Consider the following 24,842-nt stretch of genomic DNA (forward strand, 5'->3'; position numbering starts at 1 on the left):
GGGTAAGTCATTTTAATTTTATCACAAGGCAATGTAGAGTTTTCAAAGTTTTGTAAACAAGGCAATAAATAATTTAAATTTGGATGTCAGTAGGATGACTCTGGATGCAATGTGGAAAAGGAAATAAAAGAGAGAAAAAAATTATTGAATACACCAGAGCAGAAAGATGAGGACCCAAAAGCCATGTGGGTATAGAATAGGTAACAGATTCAAGAGCAAACTGATACAGGTGATTAAATAGGATTACCTATGCCTGATATATAGTAGATGCCCAACAAGAAATGAAAAATTATAGATGGAAAACTAAGAAATAAGTTGTCCAGAAAACAAATGTGCCCATATTACCATACCCTCATTCTAACTGGGGGATATATATAGCCCTAAAGGGGAATCTGGATAGAAGTCTGAAGCCAGAATTGAAAATGAATCTCTAACTAGAGTGAGCAATATTCCTACACATAGCAGTTAATCCAGTAAGACCAAATACCAACAACAAGTCCAAAGTGAAAGAACTGGATCACAGATAGAAAGTGGGCACCATAACCATACAATCTCTAACAGAAACAAGAGAAACAACCAAGAAAAGCCTCAAATACTTCCATGATCAGCACCAGAACTATGACATGATTCCAGTGTCAATTTCTCAAAAAGGCATTCCCTAACCACTTAATCCAAAGTGGCCACGTTCCCTCTGAAGTTGCTCTCAGTGAAATCACTCTTTTCACTTCCTTCATAGCATGAATCACAGGCAAAGTATCTTGTGTACTTATTTATTTATGTGGGAATTTTCTGTCTACCCTACCCTGTATGAGCAAGTACCATGTCTCTCTTATTCAGCAGACAATCCATATACCTAAAACACTACCTAGCACAAGTTAAGTCTTGGTAAACACTGTGAAATAAATGTTTGAACATCTTTGTTTTATTTTTGCTAACTCTGGTCTATGATACTTAAGTGTATCAGACTAGCCTAGATGATGATAAACACAAGAAAGTACAAAAGGGTTTCACTGGTCTTAATGATCAGTAAGATGAAGACAGCATACCAAGAAAAGGTTATTTAACTTGGTAACTAGAGCTTGAAGGACAGGATTGTGAAAAGCAGTTTTAGAGAAGATAGAAATAGAAGACATACGGCACAATGTTAACTTATGAAGAAATAGGACAGTGAATGTTCATTAGTTCATTTAGCCATCATATAGTCATATTTACTAAGATAATGTTTCAACTTTTTAGAAATATTATAGTGAAGAAAAATTACAGTGAATGAGGAGATAAAATCAGGCCTCATCTATTTTGAATAGGAATACCTGAGCATGTTTGGAGGCTGCTGTGTAACAACCAGGCAAACAAGATAGATGCAAGGTGTGCAAGAAAGGATAAGTGAGATTGCAAGAAAGGAAGATGGATGGAGCTTCTGCATTCTTCAGAGAATGAAGAAATGAAGTCATCAAGTGAGTATTAGGGGAGCTCCAATTACAGCATTCTTTATTCCACCTCCTAGACTACTCTTCTGTTTCTCCTTCCTCCTAGACTGATGCAGGACCCTCTCTGACTGTGTCTTATTCATGCCTGTAACCCCACTTTCTAGCAAAACACCTGGCACAAAGTCTATGATATATTCATGGGTTTAAATTGGATGGGAAATTTTGAGAATATGATGTCTGATTGTAGGAAGATAAAGAGAGAAAGAAGTCAAAGATGATTGAGACACTAGAAAAATTAGAATAGGATGAGTGTGATGGGAAAACAAAAGGAAGAAGAGGTTTAGAAATCAAGTGATGAGTGCAATTTGGGACACCCTGTTTTGATCCACCTTCATGGGGAGTTCTGGCTGGTGAAGACCACATCTCTGTCCTAGGCTGATGACTAGATTGGCTCTCCAAATGCATATCTTCATGCCTTCACCCCAGGTATTCAACTTTCTTCTCCTCTCTCCTCAACTATCCACCAACAATCCCCAAACACGTGGCTGTCCCCTGCCCAGATGAGCAATTCCTTTGTGCCCAGCTTAAGGATTTTCTACAAACCATTAGAAACACAATGACAACAATGTTGTGAGCAGTGTTCTACATGTGGACATTAGGTTGGGTTGTTAATAATATTGTTCAAGTGCTGTTTATATTTACTAATTTTTTGCGAGTGTGCTTTATCAGGTACTAAAAAACTTACTAAGCATTCTAAAGTAATTGTGGATTGTTAATTTCATCAAGTAATTTTGTAAATTGTTTTTTTTAATAAATAATTTTTAAAGCTGTTCTAAGTTTATGCAAAATTGAGCATAAGGTACAGAGATTTCCCATGTATCTCCTGCACCCACACGTGCGTGGTCTCCCCCATGATCAATATCCCCCACCAAAGTGGTACATTTGTTACAATTGATGAACCTACATTGACATATCAACATCACCCAAAGTACATAGTTTACATTGGGATTCACTCTTGGTCTTGGCCATTCTACGAGATTTGAAAAAATGTCTAATGAAATGTAACTAACCTTAAAATATACAGAATAGTTTCACTGCCCTAAAAATCCTCTGTGCTCCGCTTACTCATCCATTCCTCCATCTACCCCCTGGCAACCACTCATCTTTCTGCTATCCCCATAGTTTTGTCTTTTCCAGAATGCTATACACTTCAAATCATATAGTATGTAGCCTTTTCAGTCTGACTTTTTACACTAAGTAATATGCATTAAGTTTCCTCCGTGTCTTCTCATTTCTTTTTATTTCATTTCTTTCTTTTCAGTTCTTCTTAGAACTGAATAATATTTCATTGTCTAGATGTACCACAGTTTATTTATCCATTCACCTACTGAAGAACATCTTGGCCTCTTCCATGCTTTCGAAATTATGAATAAAGCTAATATAAATATCTGTGTGCAGGTTTTTGTGAGGACATAAATTTTCAAATCATTTGAGTGTCAAGGGAGAGCACAATTGCTCTTTGTATGGTAAAACTCTCTTTAGTTTTGTTAAAATCAACCAACTATCTTCCACTGTGGCTTTACCATTTTGAATTACTTGCAGCAATACATGAGAGTTCTTTTTGATCCACTCCTTGCCAGCATTTGGTGTTTTCAGTGATCTGGATTTTGGCCTTTCTGATAGGTGTACAGGCATACCTCATTTTATTGCACTTCATTTTATTGTGCTTCCCAGATACTATGTATTTTACAAACCGTAGGTTTGTGGCAACCCTGCATCAAGCAAGTCTATCAGCACCATTTTTCCAACAGCTTTTGCTCACTTCATATCTCTGTGTCAAATTTTGATAATCCTCGCAATATTTCAAACTTTTTCATTGCTATTATATTTGTTATGGTGATCTTTGATCAGTGATCTTTGATGTTACTATTGTAAATATTCTGGGGTGCCACAAACTGGGCCCAGATAAAAGAGCAAACTTAACTAATTGCTGAAATAGCAACAAAGGACTTAGAATATTGTGTAAACTTACTTGTTAAAGAGGAGGCAGGGTTTAAGAAGATTGACTCCAATTTTGAAATAAGTTCTACTGTGGGTAAAGTGCTATCAAACAACACTGTATGCTACTGAGAAATCATTCGTGAAAGGAAGAATCAATCAGTATAGCAAACTTTGTTGTTTTCTTATTTTAAGAAATTGCCACAGCCACCCCAACCTGAGCAGCCACCATCCTGATCAGTCAGCAGCCATCAACATCAAGACAAGACCATCCACCAGGAAAAAGATTATGACTTCCTAAAGAATCAGATGATATTTAGCATTTTTTAGCAATATTTTTTAATTAAGCTATGTACATTGATTTTTTAGACATAATGCTATTGCACACCTAATAGACTATGGTATAGTGTAAACATAAATTTGTTTTTGTTTTGTTTTGGCTGCATTGGGTCTTCGTTGCTGCGCGTGGACTTTCTCCAGTTGCAGCAAGCAGGGGCTATTCTCTGTTGCACCGTGCAGGCTTCTTCTCATTGCGTTGGCTTCTCTTGTTGCAGATCCTGGGCTCTAGGTGCACAGGCTTCAGTAGTTGCAGCACGCAGGCTCAGGAGTTGCCGCATGTGGGCCCTAGAGCACGCCGGCTTCAGTAGTCGTGGCGCGTGGGCTCTAGAGCACAGGCTCAGTAGTTGTGGCGCACGGGCTTAGTTGCTCCGCGGAATGTGGGATCTTCCTGGACCAGGGCTCTAACCTGTGCCCCCTGCGTTGGCAGGTGGATTCTTAACCACTGCGCCACCAGGGAAGTCCCCATAAGTTTTATATACACCGGGAAACCAAAAAAAATCATGTGACTAGCTTTACTGTGGTCTGGAACGAAACGTGCAATATTTCGGAAGTATGCCTGTATACTGGTATCTCATTGTTGCTTTTTTTTTTTAAGATGTTAGCTATGAGTTTTTTTTTTTTTTTAATTTATTTATTTATTTATTTATTTTTGGCTGTGTTGGGTCTTCGTTTCTGTGCGAGGGCTTTCTCTAGTTGCGGCAAGCAGGGGCCACTCTTCATCGCGGTGCGCGGGCCTCTCATTATCGTGGCCTCTCTTGTTGTGGAGCACAGGCTCCAGAAGCGCAGGCTCAGTAGTTGTGGCTCACGGGCCTAGTTGCTCCACGGCATGTGGGATCTTCCCAGACCAGGGCTTGAACCCGTGTCTCCTACATTAGCAGGCAGATTCTCAACCACTGCGCCATCAGGGAAGCCCGCTTTTTTTTAAAATATTTATTTATTCATTTGGCTGTGTGAGGTCTTAGTTGCAGCACACAGGATCTTCGTTGCAGCATACGGGATCCTTCACTGTGGCGTGTGGGCTCTTCGTTGTGGTGTGCGGGCTTCTCTCTAGTTGTGGCATGTGGGCTCCAGAGCATGCAGGCTCAGTAGTTGCAGTATGTGAGCTTAGTAGCCCCGCAGCACGTGGGATCTTAGTTCCCCAATCAGGGATCGAACCCAAGTCCCCTGCATTGGAAGGCGGATTCTTAACCACTGGACCACCAGAGAAGTCCCCGTCTCATTGTTGCTTTAATTCATATTTTCCTAATGACATATGATGTGGAACATCTTTTCATATGCTTATTTGCCACTGTATATCTTTATTGAGATGTCTGTTAAGGTCTTTGGCCCAATTTTAATAGGGTTCGTCTTTTTTGTTGTTGTTGTTGAGTTTTAAACGTTCTTTGGATATTTATGACAACAGCCTTTTATCAGATTTTGCAAATGTTTTCCCCAGTCTGTGCCTTGTCTTTTCATTTTCTTCACAACTTCTCTTGCAGAGGAGAAATTTTACATTGCTACTAATGTAGTCCAGTGTATCTATTCTTTCTTTCATGGATCATGTCTTTGGAGTTATCTCTCAAATATCATTGCCATACCCCAGGTCATCTAGGTTTCTCCAGTGTTCTTCAAAGAGTTTTCTAGTTTTGCATTTTACATTCTGGTCTATGATCCATTTTAAGTTAATTTTTGTGAAGGATGCAACACTGTATCTAGATTCATTTTTTCTCATGTGGATGTCCAATTGTTCCAGCACCATTTCTTCAAAAAACCATCTTGCTCCATTCTATTGCCTTTGCTCATTTTTCAAAGTTCAGTTGACTATCTTTATGTGGCTCTTCTTCTGGGCTCTCTCTTTTGTTCCATTTGTTTTTTGTATACTCTTTCACTAATCCATAATATCTTGATCACTGTTTCTTTATATTTAAGTCTAGAAGTCCAGAGGTGTTAGTCCTCCGATTTTGTCCTCTTTTTTTTTTTAATCATGAAAGAACTTATTATAATGGTAGCTTTTGGAACCATGTTTTTTTATTTTTATTTTATATTGGAGTATAGTTGATTAACAATGTTGTGTTAGATTCAGGTGTACAGCAAAGTGATTTGGTTATACATATACATGTACTTATTCTTTTTCTAATTCTTTTTCCACTTAGGTTATCACAGAATACTGAGCAGAATTCAGTGTGCTGTACAGTAGATCCTTGTTGGTTATCTATTTTAAATGTACCAGTGTGTACGTGTGGTGTCCATTGTTAACTTCTCCTTTTTCATTCCTAATTTTATTGATTTGAGCCCTCTCCCCTTTTTTCCTGATTAGTCTGGCAAAAGGTTTATCAATTTGTTTATCTTTTCAAAGAACCAGCTTTTAGTTTCATTGATCTTTTCTGTTGTTTTCTTCATTTCTATTTATTTCTGCTCTGATCTTTATGATTTCTTTCTTTTTATTCACTTTGGGTTTTGTTCTTCTTTCTCTAGTTGCTTTAGGTGTAAGGTTAGGTTGTTTATTTGTGATTTTTCTGGTTTCCTGAGGTAAGATTGTATTGCTATAAACTTCCCTCTCAGAACTGCTTTTGCCACATCCTATAGGTTTTCGAATGTCATGCTTTCATTATCCTTTTTCTCTAGGTATTTTTTGATTTCCTCTTTGATTTCTTCAGTGAACCATCGGTTGTTTAGTAGCATATTGTTTAGCCTCCACGTGTTTGTGTTTTTAGTTTTTTTTTTTTTCTTGTAGTTGATTTCTAATCTCAGAGCATTGTGGTTGGAAAAAATGCTTGATATGATTTCAGTTTTCTTAAATTTACTGAGGCTCACTTTGTGGGCCAGCATGTGATCATTCCTGGAGAATGTTCCATGTGCACTTGAGAAGAATATGTATTCTGCTGCTTTCGGATGGAATGCCCTATAAATGTCTATTAAGTCTATCTGGTCTAATGTGTCATTTAAGGTCTGTGTTTCTTATTGATCTTCTGTCTGGATGATCTGTCCATTGATCAAAGTGGGGTGTTAACATCCCCCACTGTTATTGCGTTACTGTCAATTTCTCCTTTTATGGCTGTTAGTATTCGACTGGGATGCTCCTATGTTGGGTGCATTTATATTTACAATTGATATATCTTCTTCTTGGATTGATCATTGATCATTATGTAGTGTCCTTTGTTTCTTGTAACCGTCTTCATTTTAAACTCTATTTTGTCTGATATGAGAATTGCTACTCCAGCTTTCTTTTGATTTCCAGTTGCATGGAATACCATTTTCCATCACCTCACTTTCAGTCTGTATGTGTCTCTAGATCTGAAGTGGGTCTCTTATAGACAGTATATATACCGGTCTTGTTTTTGTATCCATTCAGCCAGTCTATGTCTTTTGGTCAGAGCATTTAATCAGTTTACATTTAAGGTAATTATCGATATGTATGTTCCTACTGTCATTTTGTAAATTGTTTTGGATTTGTTTTTGTAGGTGTTTTTTCTTCCCTTCCTCTTTTGTTCTCTTCTCTTTTGATTTGATGACTAACTTTAGTGTTGTGTTGGGATTCCTTTTTCTTTTTTGTGTGTTTATCTATTGTAGATTTTTGGTTTGCTGTTACTATGAGGTTCTAATATAGCAGCATATATAAACAAGATTGTTTTAAGTTGCTGGTCTTTTAATTTCAAATGCATTTCCAATATCCTGCATTTGTGCTCTCCTCTTCCCACAATTGCTGGTTTTGATATCGTATTTGTGTGCAGATGATTTCCTGCCTTTACTGTATGTTTGCCAGTAAGCATTTCCATTCATAACTTTCTTGTTTCTAGTACTGGCCTTTTCATTTCCACTTAGAGTAGTTTCTTTAGCATTTGTTGCAAAGCTGGTCTGGTGGTGCTGAATTCTTTCAGCTTCTGCTTGTCTGTAAAGCTCTTGATTTCTCCACTGAATCTAAACGAGCACCTTTCTGGGTAGAGTATTCCTGGTTGTGGGTTATTCCCTTTCATCACTTTAAATATATATTGTCACTCCCTTTTGGCCTGAATAGTTACTGCTGAGAAATCAGCTGATAACTTTATAGAAGTTCCCTGGTATGTTATTTGTCACTTTTCCCTTGTTCCTTTTCATATCTTTTTGTCTTTAATTTTTGTCAGTTTGATTACTATGTGTTTCAGCATGTTCCTCCTTGGGTTTATCCTGCGTGGGACTCTCTGTGCTTCCTGGACTTGGGTGACTGTTTCCTTTCCTATGTTAGGGAAGTTTCAGCTGTTATCTCTTCAAATATTTTCTCAGGTCCTTTCTCTCTCTCTTCTCCTTCAGGGACCCCTATAATGCACATGTTGGTGCATTTAATGTTGTCCCAGAGATCTTTTAGACTGTCTTCATTTCTTTTCATTCCTTTTTCTTTATTCTGTTCCATGGCAGTGATTTCCACCATTCTCTATTTCAGGTGACTTATCCATTCTTCTGCCTCAGTTACTCTGCTATTGATACCTTCTAGTGTATTTTTCATTTCAGTTATTGTATTGTTCATCTCTGTTTGTTCTTTAGTTCTTCTAGGTCTTTGCTTAACATTTCTTGCACCTTCTCGATCTGTTCCTCCATTCTTTTTCTGAGATATCATCTTCACTACCATTACTCTGAATTCTTTTTCCAGTAGATTGCCTATCTCCACTTCACTTAGTTGTTTTTCTGGGGTTTTATCTTGTTCCTTCATCTGGACATATTTCTCTGCTGTCTCATTTTATCTAACTTTCTGTGATTGCATTTTCCATTCCGCAGGCTGCAGGATTGTAGTTCTTCTGGCTTCTGCTGGCTTCCCTCTGATGGATGAGGCTGAATAAGAGGCTTGTGCAGGCTTCCTGTTGTGAGGGACTGGTTCCTGCCCACTGGTGGGTGGAGTTGGGTCTTGTCCCCCAGGTGAGTCAGACTGAGTCAAGGAGTGTCTTTAGCAAGCAGCTGTGGGGCTATGTTCCTGCCCTGTTGGTTGTTTGACCTGAGGCATTCCAGCACTGGAGCCTACAGGCTGTTGGGTGGGGCCAGGTCTTGGTAAGAAAACGGTGGCCTCTGAGAGGGCTCACGCCAATGAGTACTCACCGGAACTGCCACTACCAGTGTCTTTGTCCCCACAGTGAGCCACAGCCACTCCCTGCCTCTGCATGAGACCCTCCAATACTAGCAGGTAGGTCTGGCCCAATTTCTTATGAGGTCACAGCTTTTTTCCCTGGGTCCTGGTGCACATGGGACCTTGTGTGCACCCTCCAAGAGTGGAGTTTCTGTTTCCCCCAGTTATGTGGAATTCCTGCAATCAAACCCCACTGTCCTTCAAAGACAGTGTCTCTGGGGTTCCTCCTTCCATTGCCAGACCCCCAGGCTGGGAAGCCTGACATGGGGCTCAGGACTTTCATTCCTGTGGGAGAACTTCTGTGATATAATTATTTTCCAGTGTGTGGGTCACCCACCCAGCGGATATAGGGTTTGATTTTATCATGATTGCACCCTCCTACCACCTGTTTGTGGCTTCTTGTCTTTGTCTTCTTCTTTGTCTTTGTAGGGTATCTTTTTTGGTAGGTTCCAACGGTTTTGTTTGTTTTTTGTCAATGTTTGTTCAACAGTTAGTTGTGTTTGTTCTTTTAAGAAGGGGTGAGCTCACATCCTTCTACTCTGCCATCTTGCAACTTCCTGAAACCACCTCTTTTATCAGAAACATGGATTCCAAAGGAGATGGGTTCTCACAGGAATGGAGGATGAAGATACACAAGGAGTTTTAGTAGTATATTAACTTTAAGCAGTAGACAAGGTGAGAGTAGATTTTGGCACTTTGTTTCAGTTTGTTTTCTGTTTCTTTTAACATGCCCCCATCACTGGGGGCATGGGAGGGTCATGGCAGGGCAGGGCCCCAATTTTGTTCTTCTCCTTCAATGTTGTGTTGGCTGTTCTAGGTCTTTTGCCTCTCCATATAAACTTTAGATTCAGTTTGTCAATATCTTCAAAACAACTTGCTAAGATTTTGATTGAGATTGCATTAAATCTACAGAGAAAGGTGGGATAAACTGATATCTTGACAATAGTGAGTCTTCCCTTTGATGAGCATAGAATATCTCCCCAGTTATTTAATTTTCTTTGATTTTTTTCATCAGAGTCGTCTAGTTTTCCTCATACAGATCTTGTACATACTTTGTTAAATATACACCTAAGTATTTAACTTTAGGGGTGCTAATGTAAAAGGCATTGTGTTTTACCTTTTTGTACTAATCTTGGTATCCTGTAACTTGGTATAATTACTTATTAGTTCCAGGGATTTTGTTGCTGTTGACTCTCTGGATTTTCTACAGACAGTAATGTCCCCTGCAAATAGTTTTATTTCTTCCTTCCCAATCTATATATGTTTAACTTCATTTTCTTATCTTAATTCATTAGCTAGAACCTCCAGTAAGATGCTTAACAGGAGTTGTGAGAGGGGACATCCTTGACTGTTCCTGAATTTAGGGGGAAAGCTCCTAGTGTCTCACCATTAAGATTTTTGTAGGTATGCTTTATCAATTTGAGGAAGTTCCCCTCTATTTCTAGTTTGCCAGGAGTTTTGATAATGAATGAGTGTTAGATTTCATCAAACACTTTTTCTCCACCTATTTATTGGACCATGTTATTTCTCTTCTTTAGCTTGTTGATGTGATGTATTACATTAATTGATGTTCAAATTCTGAACCAGCCTTGCATACCTGAGATAAACCCCAACTGGTTGTGGTATATAATTCCTTTTATACACTGTTGGATTTTTTTCATATGTGCATGAGAAGTATTAGCTATCAGTTTTTGATCTGACTTGTCTGGTTTTGGTATTTGGGTAACACTAACCACATCAAATGAGTCAAGAAGTACTCCCTCTGCTTCTATTCTCTGAAAGATACAACTAATCCAAATTCATTTTTTTTTCTATCCAAATTGGTTTTGCTATTAATAGTAAAGTCTATTTACATATGGGTTGCAAACCGTATAGATACAAAAATTATAAAAATAAACCAGTAGATATTTAAAGGCAAATGCAAAGTTTGCACATTAGGTCATTAAAGATTTTGTATATTTTTTTACACTGTAAGTTATTATAAACTAGATATATTAAGCAAAACAAAAAAACACGATGCAAACTGGCAAATATTATATGCCATCATTTGTTTTTAAAATGAGAGATATAGACAGATGCCCTTAGATATGCATAGAATACCTCTGGAAGAATGCTTAAACTGCTATCAGTGGCTGCCTAAGGGACTGGATAAGGGCTGGTAAGGAAACTCACTTTTCATTAAATAGCCTTTGGTACAATTTAAAAAAATTAGAATCCTATTAATGTACAAATTTGTTTAAAATTTTTGATTAGTAAATATACTTAAGACTAAACCCCTTAATACATGGATTTAACATAAAATTACTTTGTTATATGACACAAAGAAATGATTTTTTAAATTTTGGGAAATATTTTCCATAAAAGGTATTTACAAAATTGAAAAATGAGTGAAAAATGCTGATGCAGTATATATTACAGTGACATTTTAAGGAAGAATTTCATTTTTAAGTATGAAATATTTCAGGGAATATATGAAAACTATCAGCTGCCTACAGTGGCCAAGGTTAGCCTTTTTTTCTTTCCTAAGAAAAAAGGCTTGTGTGAGTATTTAGGAGGCTTGAAATTGTCACTTGAAGAAAAAAACTGAAATCCCTTACAGTGAGTTTTAGGCCTACATGATAGAGAAATCAAGATTAATTTAAAGTCAGCCATTAATATGCTACTCATCTGCATGTTATTCAAGAAAAGAAAAATATGCTTATATACAGGAATGGTTAATTTTTTATTTACTGTTGCCTTAGAAAAAATGACTACCAGAGATGATATTATTCCTAATTTTTTGAGGACCTTTTAACATTCCTGGAGCTGACTATTTGGAAATGTGCTTGTTCCAAAGTGCGGAAGTACAAAGACATTGGCATCATGTAAATCAGTTTTATTTGCTATTCCATGTGTCAGAATTGATGAGTATACTAGAGAAAGCAGGTCATCTCTTATGGTTTCTGAAATGGCTTAACAAAATGTGTAAGATTGGGGAAAAATAGGTGATCCAGCTTTCTCCTTTTGGATTTAGGCTACATACTGGTAGAGGAAGAGGGAGCATGACACTATTAGTTGGGATAGTGGGAAAAACGTAATGAGTATATAGGTTGTATACCCATCCCAGAAAGCACATGAACAATAACAGATCATGCTACTCAGAACAATTAACGTCTGGGCCATCACCTTTATGATACAAGTGAGAAGCCAGGCTAGAGAAACACAATCCTGAGCTACGTTTTAGTCATGTTTTCCAAGGCAACACAAACCCACTTTTAAAGAGCATTATAGTACTTCATGGGTAGTGCAAGTACCTTGTAATAAGACAATATGAATTCTGACCTTCTGTCCCTTATATCACTGTTACCAATTCACTTCACTTTCAATAAGCATTCATAACCTATACTCACAAAATATGTATACATAAGCATACATAATGAAATATATTCTTGCTATTTCTTTTAACATCTTTATTGGAGTATAATTGCTTTACAATGTTGTGTTAGTTTCTGCTGTATAAAAAAGTGAATCAGCTATACATACACATATATCCCCATATCCCCTCCCTCCTGCGACTGCCTCCCACCCCTCTAGGTGGTCACAAAGCACCGAGCTGATCTCCCCATGCGATGCAGCTGCTTCCCACTAGCTATCTATTTTACATTTGGTAGTGTATATATGTCAACGCCACTCTCTCACGTCGTCCCATCTTACCCTTCCCCCTCCCCATGTCCTCAAGTCCATTCTCTATATCTGCTTCTTTATTTTGAACAAATTTATCTATTAGGTCAGTTAAGACTAAATAAAAATAAGTTGTGTTTTTTTTGTTTTGTTTTACCTTTATTTGTTCCTTCTCCAAAGCTCTTCCTTTCTTTATATAGATCTAAGTTTCTGATGTCTGTGAAAGTATTTCTACTTTACTTTTGAAGAATAATTTTTCAGGGTACACAACTCTAAGTCAGTGGATTTTTTCTCTCAACACTTTAAATATTTCACTCCAGTCTCTTCTTGCTTGCATGGTTTCTAAGGAGAACTCAGATACATTTTTTATCTTTGCTCCTCTATAGGTGAGGTCTTCATTTTTCTGGCAAATTTTTAACTTTTCTGTCTTCAATTTTCAGCAGTATGAATATGATAAGCTTTGGTGAGGTCTGGGGGTGGGGCATTTATCCTTCTTGGTGTTCTGGTTCCTGGATCTATGACAAATTTGGCAAACTTCTTAGTCATTATTGCTTCAAATATTTCTTCTGTTCTTTTCTTTCTTCGCCTTTTGGTATTCTCATTATGCATATGTTATACCTTCCAGAGTGATCTCACAGTTCTTGGATATTCTGGTGGGTTTTTTTGTTTGGTTTTTTTTTTTAGTCTTCTTTTCTCTTTGCTTTCAAGTTTTGGAAGTTTCTACTGAAGTACTCCCAAGCCCAGAGAATCTTTCCTTGGCTGTTGCCAGTCTACTAATGAACCTAGCAAGAGCAATCTTCATTTCTCTTGCTGCGTTTCTAACTCTGGCATGTCTACTTTATTCTTTCTTAGAATTTCCAACTCTCTGCTTACAATGTCCATCTTTTCTTGCATGAATTCAACTACATCCATTAGAGGCCTTAGGATAGTAACCATAGTTGTTTTAAATTCCCAATCTGATAATTCTAATATTCCTGCCATGTCTGAGTCTTGGTCTGATGCTTGCTCTATCTCCTCAAACTGGTTTTTTCTGTTTTGTCTTCTTGTATGCCTTATAATTTTTCTTGACAGACATGATGTACTGGGTAAAGGAAACTGCTGTAAATAGGTCATTAATAATGTGGTGATGAGGTATAGGGGAGGGGAAATGTGCTATAATCCAGTGATTGGGTCTCAGTCTTTTAGTGAGCCTGTGTCTCTGTACTGTGAACTTCAGAAATGCTTCTAGCTTTATTACCCCCGTGGGTGGGAGATGATGGCTAGAGTGGTCTGGAGTTCGGTATTTCCCTTCTCCCTCATGGAAGGCTACAGTAGGCTGTACTTGGGTATTTTCTTTTCCCCATGTGGAATGCTAGAATAAACGGGAGTTGGGTATTTCACTTTCCCCAGGTCGGTTCAACGCTGAAAAAAATTCTAATAGTTTACAGTCTGAAAATATAGTTTCTCTCAGGACAGGCCTTATTAAGAAAAACAAAATGCTCTGAACTATTTCAAAATGGTTACTTTCCCCCTCCCTCTGCACAAGTGGATTTTTCTCCAGTATTCACTGTGAGAACCTGGTCAACCTCCTGGAGATAAAGTAAAGGTATGGAGAGCCTCTATTACAGGGTCCTCTTGGAGTTTCAGACACTCAGACTTGTCCACAGAGCCCCCAGCAATTTGTCAATTACAGTTTAGGTTTTCCTACGTCATGGAGGTTTCTCCTCATAAGTTTCACCTCCAGTAAGTCATGATTCTCTACATTTGCCTATCTGTCTCTACAATTTGGGGGGCAGCAGTTTGCCTTGTGACTTCATTTATCTGTCATATCTAAGAAGAGTTGTTGGTTTTTCAGTTTGTACAGCATTTTAGTTGTTGTTAGGATGGAGTGTTGACTTCCAAGCTTCTTACATGCCAGACTGGAAACTGGATGACTTGCTTTTTACTTTGAGGCCATGTTATTAGATGATATTCATGTAGACTGTTACATCTTCTTTGTGAAAAACCTTTGTCATTACAACTTAAGAACTTGTGTTACAGGAAGCTTTTCAAGTTAATTTCTACTTCTCTAATATTAATATAACTAGCTACTCTAGCTTTCTTTTGGTGTCTGAATTTTCCCATCCTTTACTTTCACACATCCTCTATCCTTATGTTTTAGATATGTTAGTTTTGTAATAGCAACAAAAGTTGGATTTTCTTTATTAATTCATTCCAATAATCTTTGTCTTTTACTGAAACATGCAGTGCACTTATACTTAATATGATTAGTGATATATTTGTGTTTGCAATCTTACTACGTGATTTCTACTTGAACCGCAAGGTTTGTGTTCTTTTTTCCTGGCTTGCCAACTTTCATATTAATGAAGTATTTAATAAATAATTAGATTATCTTCTTAGACCTGTTTATATTTACAAAAAATTTAATGGAAAGTACAGAGTTGCATATACTCCCACCCCATACATTTTATTAACATCTTTCTTTAGTGTTGTACATTTGTTACAAATGATGAAATAATACTGATACTCCATTATTAACTAAAGGCTCACTCTTGTTTTGTACAGTCTATGGGTTTTGACAAATGTATAACGATATGATAAAACTTTACACATTATTAAAAAAAAGTTTCACTAACCCTGAAAATGCTGTCTCCACCTATTCTCCCCTGCCTCTCTCCAACCCCTGACAGCCACTGATCTTTTTACAGTCTCCATAATTTTGGCTTGCACAATGTCATATACTTGGTTTATTTATTTTATACATAGTAATTTGTACCTCTTAATTCCTTATCCCTATCTTGCCCCTCCACCTATTGGTAACCATTAGTTTATTCTCTACATCTATGAGTATGTTTCTTTTTGTTATATACATTAGTTTGTTTTATTTTTTGGATTTCAGGTGTAAGTGATAACATACAGCATTTGATTTTCTCTGTCTGACTTATTTCACTAAACATGTTACCCTCCAGGTCCATCCATGTTGTTGCAAATAGCAAATTTGATTATTTTTTACAGCTGAGTAGTATTCCATCGTGTGTGTGTGTGTGTGTGTGTGTGTGTGTGTGTGTATACGTGAAACATCTTTTCCATTCATCTGTTGATGGACACTTAGGTTGCTTCCACATCTTGGCAACTGTAAATAATGCTACTACGAACACCAGGGTGCATGTATTTTTTAAAAAGTGTTTCCATTGTCTTCAGCTATATACTGAAGAGTGGAATTGCTAGATAAGGGTAATTCTGTTTTTAGTTTTTTGAGAAATCTCCATACTGTTTTCCACAGTGGCTTCACCAAGTTACATTCCCACCAACTGTGTACACAGGATCCCTTTTCTCCACATCCTTGCCAACATTTGTTATTTGTGTTCCTTTCAATGACAGCCAATCTGACAGGTGTGAAGTTTTGATTTGCATTTCCCTGATGATTAACAATGTTGAGCATCTTTTAATGTGCTGGTTGGCCATCTTTACGCCTTCTACGAAAAAATGTCTATTCAGGTCTTCTGCATATTTTTTCATACGTTTTTCTGGTTTTTCTGATGTTGAGTTTGTATGAATTACTTACATATTTTGAATATTAACCCCTTATTGGTCATATCATTTGCAAATATTTTCTCCCATTCAGTAGGTTGTCTTTCATTTTGTTGATGGCTTTTTTTGCTTTGCAAAAGCTTTTGAGTTTAATTAGATTCCTTGGTTTATTTTTGCTTTGGTTTCCTTAGCCTTAGGAAATATTGCTACAATTTATGTCAAAGACTGTTCCTCCTATGTTTTCCTCTAGGAATTTTATGGTTTCTGGTCTTGCATTTAGGTCTTTAATCCTTTTGAGTTTATTATATATATGGTGTGAGAAAAATTTCTAATTTCATTCTTTTACAAATAGCTCTCCAGTTTTCCCAGCAGCACTTACTGAAGAGACTGTCTTTTCTGCATTGTATATTCTTGCCTCCTTTGTCAAAGATTACTTGACCACAAGTGTGTGGGTTTATTTCTGAGCTCTCTATTCTATTCCACCAATCTATGTGTGTGCTTTAGTGCCAGTACAATACTGTTTTGATTACTGTAGCTTTGTAGTATGGTCTGAAGTCAGGGACTCAGATACCTCCAGCTCTCTTCTTTTTGCCCAAGACTGTTTTAGCTATTCAGGGTCTTTTTTTGTAAATATAAGGTATAAATGTGTGTTGATTTGATACATTTACATACCATAACATGATTACCACTGAAGAGTTAACTAAAGCATCTGTCATGTCACATCATCATCATTTCATTATTGGGGTCAAAACAATTTCGATCTAGAATCTTAGCAACTTTGAAGTTTATAATACAGTATTGCTGTTTATAATATGCTAAGCATTAGATATTCAGGGTTTATTTATCTAATGATTACAGGTTTGAACCCTTAAACAACGTCTCCCCAATTGCCACACTCACCAGCCCCTGGTAAACACCATTCTACTCAAAATTTTTACATGTTTGGCTTTCTTAGATTCTACCTACAAATGATATCCTACAATATTTGTCTTTGTCTGATTTATCTTAGGATAATGCCCTCAAGGTCCATCCATGTTGTCACAAATGGAAAGATTTCATTCTTTCTCATGGAGATAGATAGATGGATAGAGATAGGTAGATAGATAGATATCTTTATTATCCATTCAGCAGTTGACTGACACTTAGGCTATTTCAACATCTTGGTTACTATGAATAATGCTGTCATAAACATGGGAGTGCATATATCCTTCAATATCTTGTTTTCACTTGTTAGATATATACCCAGAAATGGAGTTACTAGATAATATGGTAGTTCTTTTATAAATTTTTGAGGAACCTCCATACTCTTTCCCATAGTGGCTGAACCAATTTACATTCACATCAACACTGGGATTCCCTTTTCTCCACATCCTCACAAACACTTGTTATCTCTTGTCTTCTTGATGAAAGCCATTCTACTGAGAGTGAGGTAATAGCTCATTGTGGTCTTGATTTGCATTTCTCTGATGACCATTAGTGTTGAGCATCATTTCATATATCTGTTGGCCATCTGACTGTCTTCTTTGGAAAAAAATGTCTATTTAGCTTCTCTGCTCATTTTTTCAACTGAAATTTTTAGGGGTTTGTTATTCAGTTGAACGAGTTTTTATATATTTTTATTAGCAGGTCCTTATTCAATATTTGGATGGCAAATATTTTCTCCCTTTCTGAAGGTTACCTTGCATTTTTTTTTATTATTTCTTTTACTGTGTAAAACATTTTAGTTTGATGTAGTCCTACATGTTGACTTCAGCTTTTGTTGCTTAAGTTTTGATGTCATATCCAAAAAAATCATTGCAAAGAACAATGTCAAGGAGATTCTTTACTATGTTTACTTTTTTGAGTTTTACGTTATCAGGTTTTCTCTTTAAGTCTTTAATCGATTTTGAATTAATTTTTGTGAGTGGTGTAAGATAAGGGCCTAATTTCTTTATCCAGTTTTTCCAGCATCATTTGTTGGAGAGACAATCCATTCCCCACTGAGTATTCATGGCTCCCTTGTCAAATATAAATTGACCACATATACAGAGTATTCTTTCTGGGCTCTCTGCTCTGTTTCATTAGTCTATGTGTCTATTTATATGCCAGTACTATACTGTTTTAATTATTACAGATTTATAACATAGTTGGAAGTAAGGAATTGTGATGCCTCTGGCTTTGTTATTCTTTATCAAGATTGCTTTGGGTAATGGGGATATTTTGTGATTCTGTACATATTTTAGGATTGTTTTTGACTATTTTGGTGAAAAAACGTCATTAGAATTATAATAAGGATTATGTTGAATCTATAGACGGCTTTGTGAGGTATATACATTTTAACAATGTTAACACTTCCAATTCATGAACATGAGATATCTTTCCATTTATCTGTGTCTTTCAATTTATTTCATCATTGTCTTTCCGAGTTTTCTGTAGCTTACTGAGTTTTCTTAAAACAGCTACTTTGAAGGGCGTGAGCCACTGCTATCAGCATGGACACCAGAGGCGGGCATGAAACGCTAAGGCTGCTGCTGCAGCCACCAAGAACACTGTGTGCAAGCACAGGTCACTATCCACACCTCCCCTCCCGGGAGCCTGCGCAGCCCACCAGTGCCAGGATCCCGTGATACAGGGACAACTTCCCCGGGAAAACACACAGCACACCTCAGGCTGTTACAACGTCACTCCAGCCTCTGCCGCTGCAGGATCGCCCTGCATTCCGTACCCCTCCCTCTCTCAGGCCTGAGTGAGCCAGAGCCCCATAATCGCTGCTACTTTAACCCCGTCCTGTCTGAGCAAAGAACAGATGCCCTCAGGTGACCTACACGCTTAGGCAGGGCCAGATCCAAAGCTGAACCCCAGGAGCTGTGTGAACAACAAAGAGAAAGGGAAATCTCCCCCAGCAGCCTCAGAAGCAGCAGATCAAATCTCCACAATCAACATCTGTGGAATACCTGAATACACAACGAATCATCCCCAAATTGAGGCGGTGGACTTCGGGAGCAACGATATATATATATTTTTCCTTTTTCGCTTTTTGTGAGTGTGTATGTGTATGATTCTTTGTGTGATTTTGCCTGTATAGCTTTGCTTTTACCATTTGCCCTAGGGTTCTGCCTGTCCGTTCTTGGGTTTTTATTTGTTTGTTTTTTAGTATAGTTTTTAGCGCTTGTTATCATTGGTGGATTTGTTTTTTGGTTTGGTTGCTCTCTTTCTTTCTTTCCTTTTATTTTTCTTTATTACTTTAAAAAATTATGTTAATAATTCGTTTTTAGTTTTTATTTTAATAACTTTCTTTTCTTTTCCTTCTTTCCTTCTTTCATTCTTTATGTCTCCCCTTTCTTCTGAGCCACGTGGCTGACAGGGTCTTGGTGCTCCGGCTGTGTGTCAGGCCAGTGCCTCTGAAGTGGGAGAGCCGAGTTCAGGACATTGGTCCACCAGAGACCTCCCGGCTCCACATAATATCAAATGGCGAAAGCTCTCCCAGAGATCTCCAGTTCAATACTAAGCCCCAGCTCCACACACGACCAGCAAGCTACAGTGCTGGACACCCTATGCCAAACAACTAGCAAGACATGAACACAACCCCACCCATTAGCAGAGAGGCTGCCTAAAATCATAATAAGGTCACACACAGCCCAAAATACACCATCAAACATGGACCTGCCCACCAGACAGACAAGATCCAGCCTCATCCACCAGAACACAGGCACTAGTCCCCTACACCAGGAAGCCTACACAACCCACTGGACTAACCTTAGCCACTGGGGGCAGACACCAAAAACAACAGGAAATATGAACCTGCAGCCTGTGAAAAGGAGACTCCAAACACAGTAAGTTAAGCAAAATGAGAAGACAGAGAAACACACAGCAGATGAAGGAGCAAGGTAAAAACCCACCAGACCAAACAAATAAAGAGGAAATAGGCAGTCTACCTGAAAAAGAATTCAGAGTAAGGACAGTAAAGATGATCCAAAATCTTGGAAATAGAATGGAGAAAATACAAGAAATGTATAACAAGGACCTAGAAGAACTAATGAGCAAACAAACAATGATGAACAACACAATAAATGAAATTAAAAATTCTCTAGAAGGCATCAATAGCAGAATAACTGAGGCAGAAGAACAGATAAGTGACCTGGAAGATAAAACAGTGGAAATAACTACCACAGAACAAAGAAAAAAGAATGAAAAGAAGTGAGGACAGTCTCAGAGACCTCTGGGACAACATTAAAAGCAGCAACATTCGAATTATAGGGGTCCCAGAAGAAAAAGAGAAAAAGACAGGGACTGAGAAAACATTTGAAGAGATTATAGTTGAAAACTTCCCTAACATGGGAAAGGAAATAGTTAATCAAGTCCAAGAAGCGCAGAGAGTACCATACAGGATAAAACCAAGGAGAAACACACCAAGACACATATTAATCAAACTATCAAAAATTAAACACAAAGAAAAAATATTAAAAGCAGCAGGGAAAAACAACAAATAATATACAAGGGAATCCCCATAAGGTTAACAGCTGATCTTTCAGCAGAAACTCTGTAAGCCAGAAGGGAGTGGCAGGACATATTTAAAGTGATGAAAGGGAAAAGCCTACAACCAAGATTACTCTACCCAACAAGGATCTCATTCAGATTTGACGGAGAAATTAAAACGTTTACAGACAAGCAAAAGCAAAGAGAATTCAGCACCACAAAACCAGCTTTACAACAAATGCTAAAAGAACTTCTCTAGGCAGGAAACACAAGAGAAGGAAAAGACCTACAATAACAAACCCAAAACAATTAAGAAAATGATAAAAGGAATATACATATTGATAATTACCTTAAATGTAAATGGATTAAATGCTCCAACCAAAAGACACAGACTGGCTGAATGGATACACAAACAAGACCCATACATATGCTGTATACAAGAAACCCACTTCAGACCTAGGGACACATACAGACTGAAAGTGAGGGGATGGAAAAAGATATTCCATGCAAATGGAAATCAAAAGAAAGCTGGAGTAACAATTCTTGTATCAGACAAAATAGGCTTTAAGATAAAGACTATTACAAGAGACAAAGAAGGACACTATATAACGATCAAGGGATCGATCCAAGAAGAAGATATAACAATTGTAAATATTTATGCACCCAACACAGGAGCACCTCAATATATAAGGCAAATGCTAACAGCCATAAAAGGGGAATCGACAGTAACACAATCATAGTATAGGGGACTTTAACATCCCACTTTCACCAGTGGACAGATCATCCAAAGTGAAAATAAATAAGGAAACACAAGCTTTAAATGATACATTAAACAAGATGGACTTAATTGATATTTATAGGACATTCTACCCAGAAACAACAGAATACACGTTCTTCTCAAGGGCTCATGGAACATTCTCCAGGATAGATCATATCTTGGGTCACAAATCAAGCCTTGGTAAATTTAAGAAAATTGAAATCGTATCAAGTATCTTTTCCGACCACAATGCTCTGAGACTAGATATCAATTACAAGGAAAAATCTGTAAAAAATACAAACACACGAAGGCTAAACAATACACTACTTAATAACCAAAAGGTCACTGAAGAAATCAAAGAGGAAATCAAATATAACTAGAAACAAATGACAATGAAAACATGACGACCCAAAACCTATGGGATGCAGCAAAAGCAGTTCTAAGAGGGAAGTTTATAGCAATACAATCCTACCTCAAGAAACAAGAAACATCTCAAATAAACAACCTAACTTTACACCTAAAGCAATTAGAGAAAGAAGAACAAAAAAACACCGAAGTTAGCAGAAGGAAAGAAATCATACAAGATCAGATCAAAAAGAAATGAAAAAGAAATGAAGGAAACAATAGCAAAGGTAAATAAAACTAAAAACTGGTTCTTTGAGAAGAAAAACAAAACTGATAAACCATCAGCCAGACTCATCAAGAAAAAAAGGGAGAAGACTCAAATCAATAGAATTAGAAATGAAAAAGGAGAAGTAACAACTGACACTGCAGAAATACAAAGGATCGTGAGAGATTACTACAAGCAACTATATGCCAATAAAATGGACAACCTGGAAGAAATGGACAAATTCTTAGAAAAGCACAACCTTCCAAGACTGAACCAGGAAGAAACGAAAATATGACCAGACCAATCACAAGGACTGAAATTCAGACTGTGTTTAAAAATCTTCAAACAAACAAAAGCCCAGGACCACATGGCTTCACAGGCAAATTCTATCAAACATTTAGAGAAGAGCTAACACCTATCCTTCTCAAACTCTTCCAAAATATAGCAGAGGGAGGAACACTCCCAAACTCATTCTACGAGGCCACCATCACCCTGATACCAAAACCAGAAAAAGATATCACAAAGAAAGAAAACTACAGGCCAATATCACTGATGAACATAGATGCAAAAATCCTCAACAAAATACTAGCAAACAGAATCCAACAGCGCATTAAAAGAATCATAGACCATGAGCAAGTGGGGTTTATCCCAGGAATGCAAGGATTCTTCAATATACACAAACCAATCAATGTGATACACCATATTAACAAATTGAAGGATAAAAACCATATGATCATCTCAATAGATGCAGAAGAAGCTTTCGACAAAATTCAACACCCATTTATGATAAAAACCCTCCAGAAAGTAGGCATAGCGGGAACTTGCCTCAACATAATAAAAGCCATATATGACAAACCCACAGCCAACATCGTCCTCAATGGTGAAAAACTGAAACCATTTCCACTAAGATCAGGGACAAGACAAGGATGCCCACTCTCACCACTATTATTCAACATAGTTTTGACAGTTTTAGCCACAACAATCAGAGAAGAAAAAGAAATAAAAGGAATCCAAATAGGAAAAGAAGTAAAGCTGTCACTGTTTGCAGATAATATGATATGATACATAGACAATCCTAAAGACGCTACCAGAAAACTACTAGAGCTAATCAATGAATTTGGTAAAGTAGCAGGATACACAATTAATGCACAGAAATCCCTTGCATTCCTATACACTAATGATAAAAAATCTGAAAGAGAAATTAAGGAAACACTCCCATTTACCACTGCAACAAAAAGAATAAAATACCGAGGAATAAACCTACTTAAGGAGACAAAAGACCTGTATGCAGAAAACTATAAGACACTAATGAAAGAAATTAAAGATGATATAAACAGATGGAGAGATATACCATGTTCTTAGATTGGAAGAATCAACATTGTGAAAATGACTATACTACCCAAAGCAATCTACATATTCAATGCCATCCCTATCAAACTACCACTGGCATTTTTCACAGAACTAGAACAAAAAATTGCACAATGTGTATGGAAACACAAAAGACCCCGAATAGCCAAAGCAATCTTGAGAAAGAAAAATGGAGCTGGAGGAATCAGGCTCCCGGACTTCAGACTGTACTACAAAGCTACATTAATCAAGAGAGTATGGTACTGGCACAAAAACAGAAATATAGATCAATGGAACAGGATAGAAAGCCCAGAGATAAACCCATGCACATATGGTCACCTTATTTTTGATAAAGGAGGCAAGAATATACAATAGAGAAAAGACAGTCTCTTCAATAAGTGGTGCTGGGAAAACTGGACGGCTACATATAAAAGAATGAAATTAGAACACTCCCTAACACCATACACAAAAATAAACGCAAAATGGATTAAAGACCTAAATGTAAGGCCAGACACTATCAAACTCTTAGAGGAAAACATAGGCAGAACACTTTATGACATAAATCACAGCAAGATCCTTTTTGACCCACCTCCTAGAGAAATGGAAATAAAGACTAAAATAAACAAATGGCACCTAATGAAACTTAAAAGCTTTTGCACAGCAAAGGAAAACATAAACAAGATGAAAAGACAACTCTCAGAATAGGAGAAAATATTTACAAATAAAGCAACTGACAAAGAATTAATCTCCAAAATATACAAGCAGCTCATGCAGCTCAATATCAAAAAAACAAACAACCCAATCCAAAAATGGGCAGAAGACCTAAATAGACATTTCTCCAAAGAAGATATACAGATTGCCAACAAACACATGAAAAGATGCTCAACATCACTAATCATTAGAGAAATACAAATCAAAACTACAATGAGGTATCACCTCACACCAGTCAGAGTAGCCATCATCAAAAAATCTACAAACAATAAATCCTGGAGAGCGTGTGGGGAAAAGCGAACCCTCTTGAACCGTTGGTGGGAATGTAAAGTGATACAGCCACTATGGAGAACAGTATGGAGGTTACTTAAAAACTAAAAACAGAACTACCATATGACCCAGCAATCCCACTACTGGGCGTATACCCTGAGAAAACCATAATTCAAAAAGAATCATGTACCACAATGTTCACTGCAGCACTATTTACAATAGCCAGGACATGGAAGCAACCTAAATGTTCATCGACAGATGAATGGATAAAGAAGACGTGGGACATATATACAATGGAATATTACTCAGCCATAAAAAGAAACAAAATTGAGTTATTTGTAGTGAGGTGGATGGACCTAGAGTCTGTCATACAGAGTGAAATAAGTCAGAAAGAGAAAAACAAATACCATATGCTAACACATATATATGGAATCTAAAAAAAAAAAAAAATGGTTCTGATGAACCTAGTTGCAGGGCAGGAATAAACAGGTAGACATAGAAAATGGACTTGAGGACATGGGGTGGGAGGGTGAAGCTGGGGCGAAGTGAGAGTAGCATGGACATACATACACTACCGAATGTAAAATAGTCCGTTGGTGGGAAGCAGCCGCATAGCACAGGGAGATCGGCTCAGTGCTTTGCGATGACCTAGAGGGGTGGGATAGGGAGGATGGGAGGGAGGCTCAA

General features: G+C 37.4%; 1 protein-coding gene and 1 long non-coding RNA gene across 3 annotated transcripts in view; one reads left to right on the forward strand and one right to left on the reverse strand.

The window, feature by feature from the left end:
* The window catches only part of LOC309605630, a 48,683-nt gene extending 24,898 nt beyond the window's left edge, over positions 1–23,785 (forward strand). The window contains exons 2-3 of one of the 2 annotated variants that reach the window (XR_014231456.1): positions 1,305–1,454; positions 3,621–23,785. This is a non-coding gene — a long non-coding RNA (uncharacterized lncRNA). Of the gene's footprint in view, positions 1–1,304 lie in introns of both variants that reach the window. The other variant, XR_014231455.1, reaches the window with a different exon arrangement.
* The window catches only part of ZNF215 (zinc finger protein 215), a 259,348-nt gene that overhangs the window by 230,881 nt on the left and 3,625 nt on the right, over positions 1–24,842 (reverse strand). The gene's annotated exons all lie outside the window — the stretch shown is intronic.

Source organism: Balaenoptera borealis (genome assembly GCF_965194805.1).
Source record: "Balaenoptera borealis genome assembly, chromosome: 11".
In the NCBI taxonomy this organism is placed as follows: domain Eukaryota; kingdom Metazoa; phylum Chordata; class Mammalia; order Artiodactyla; family Balaenopteridae; genus Balaenoptera; species Balaenoptera borealis.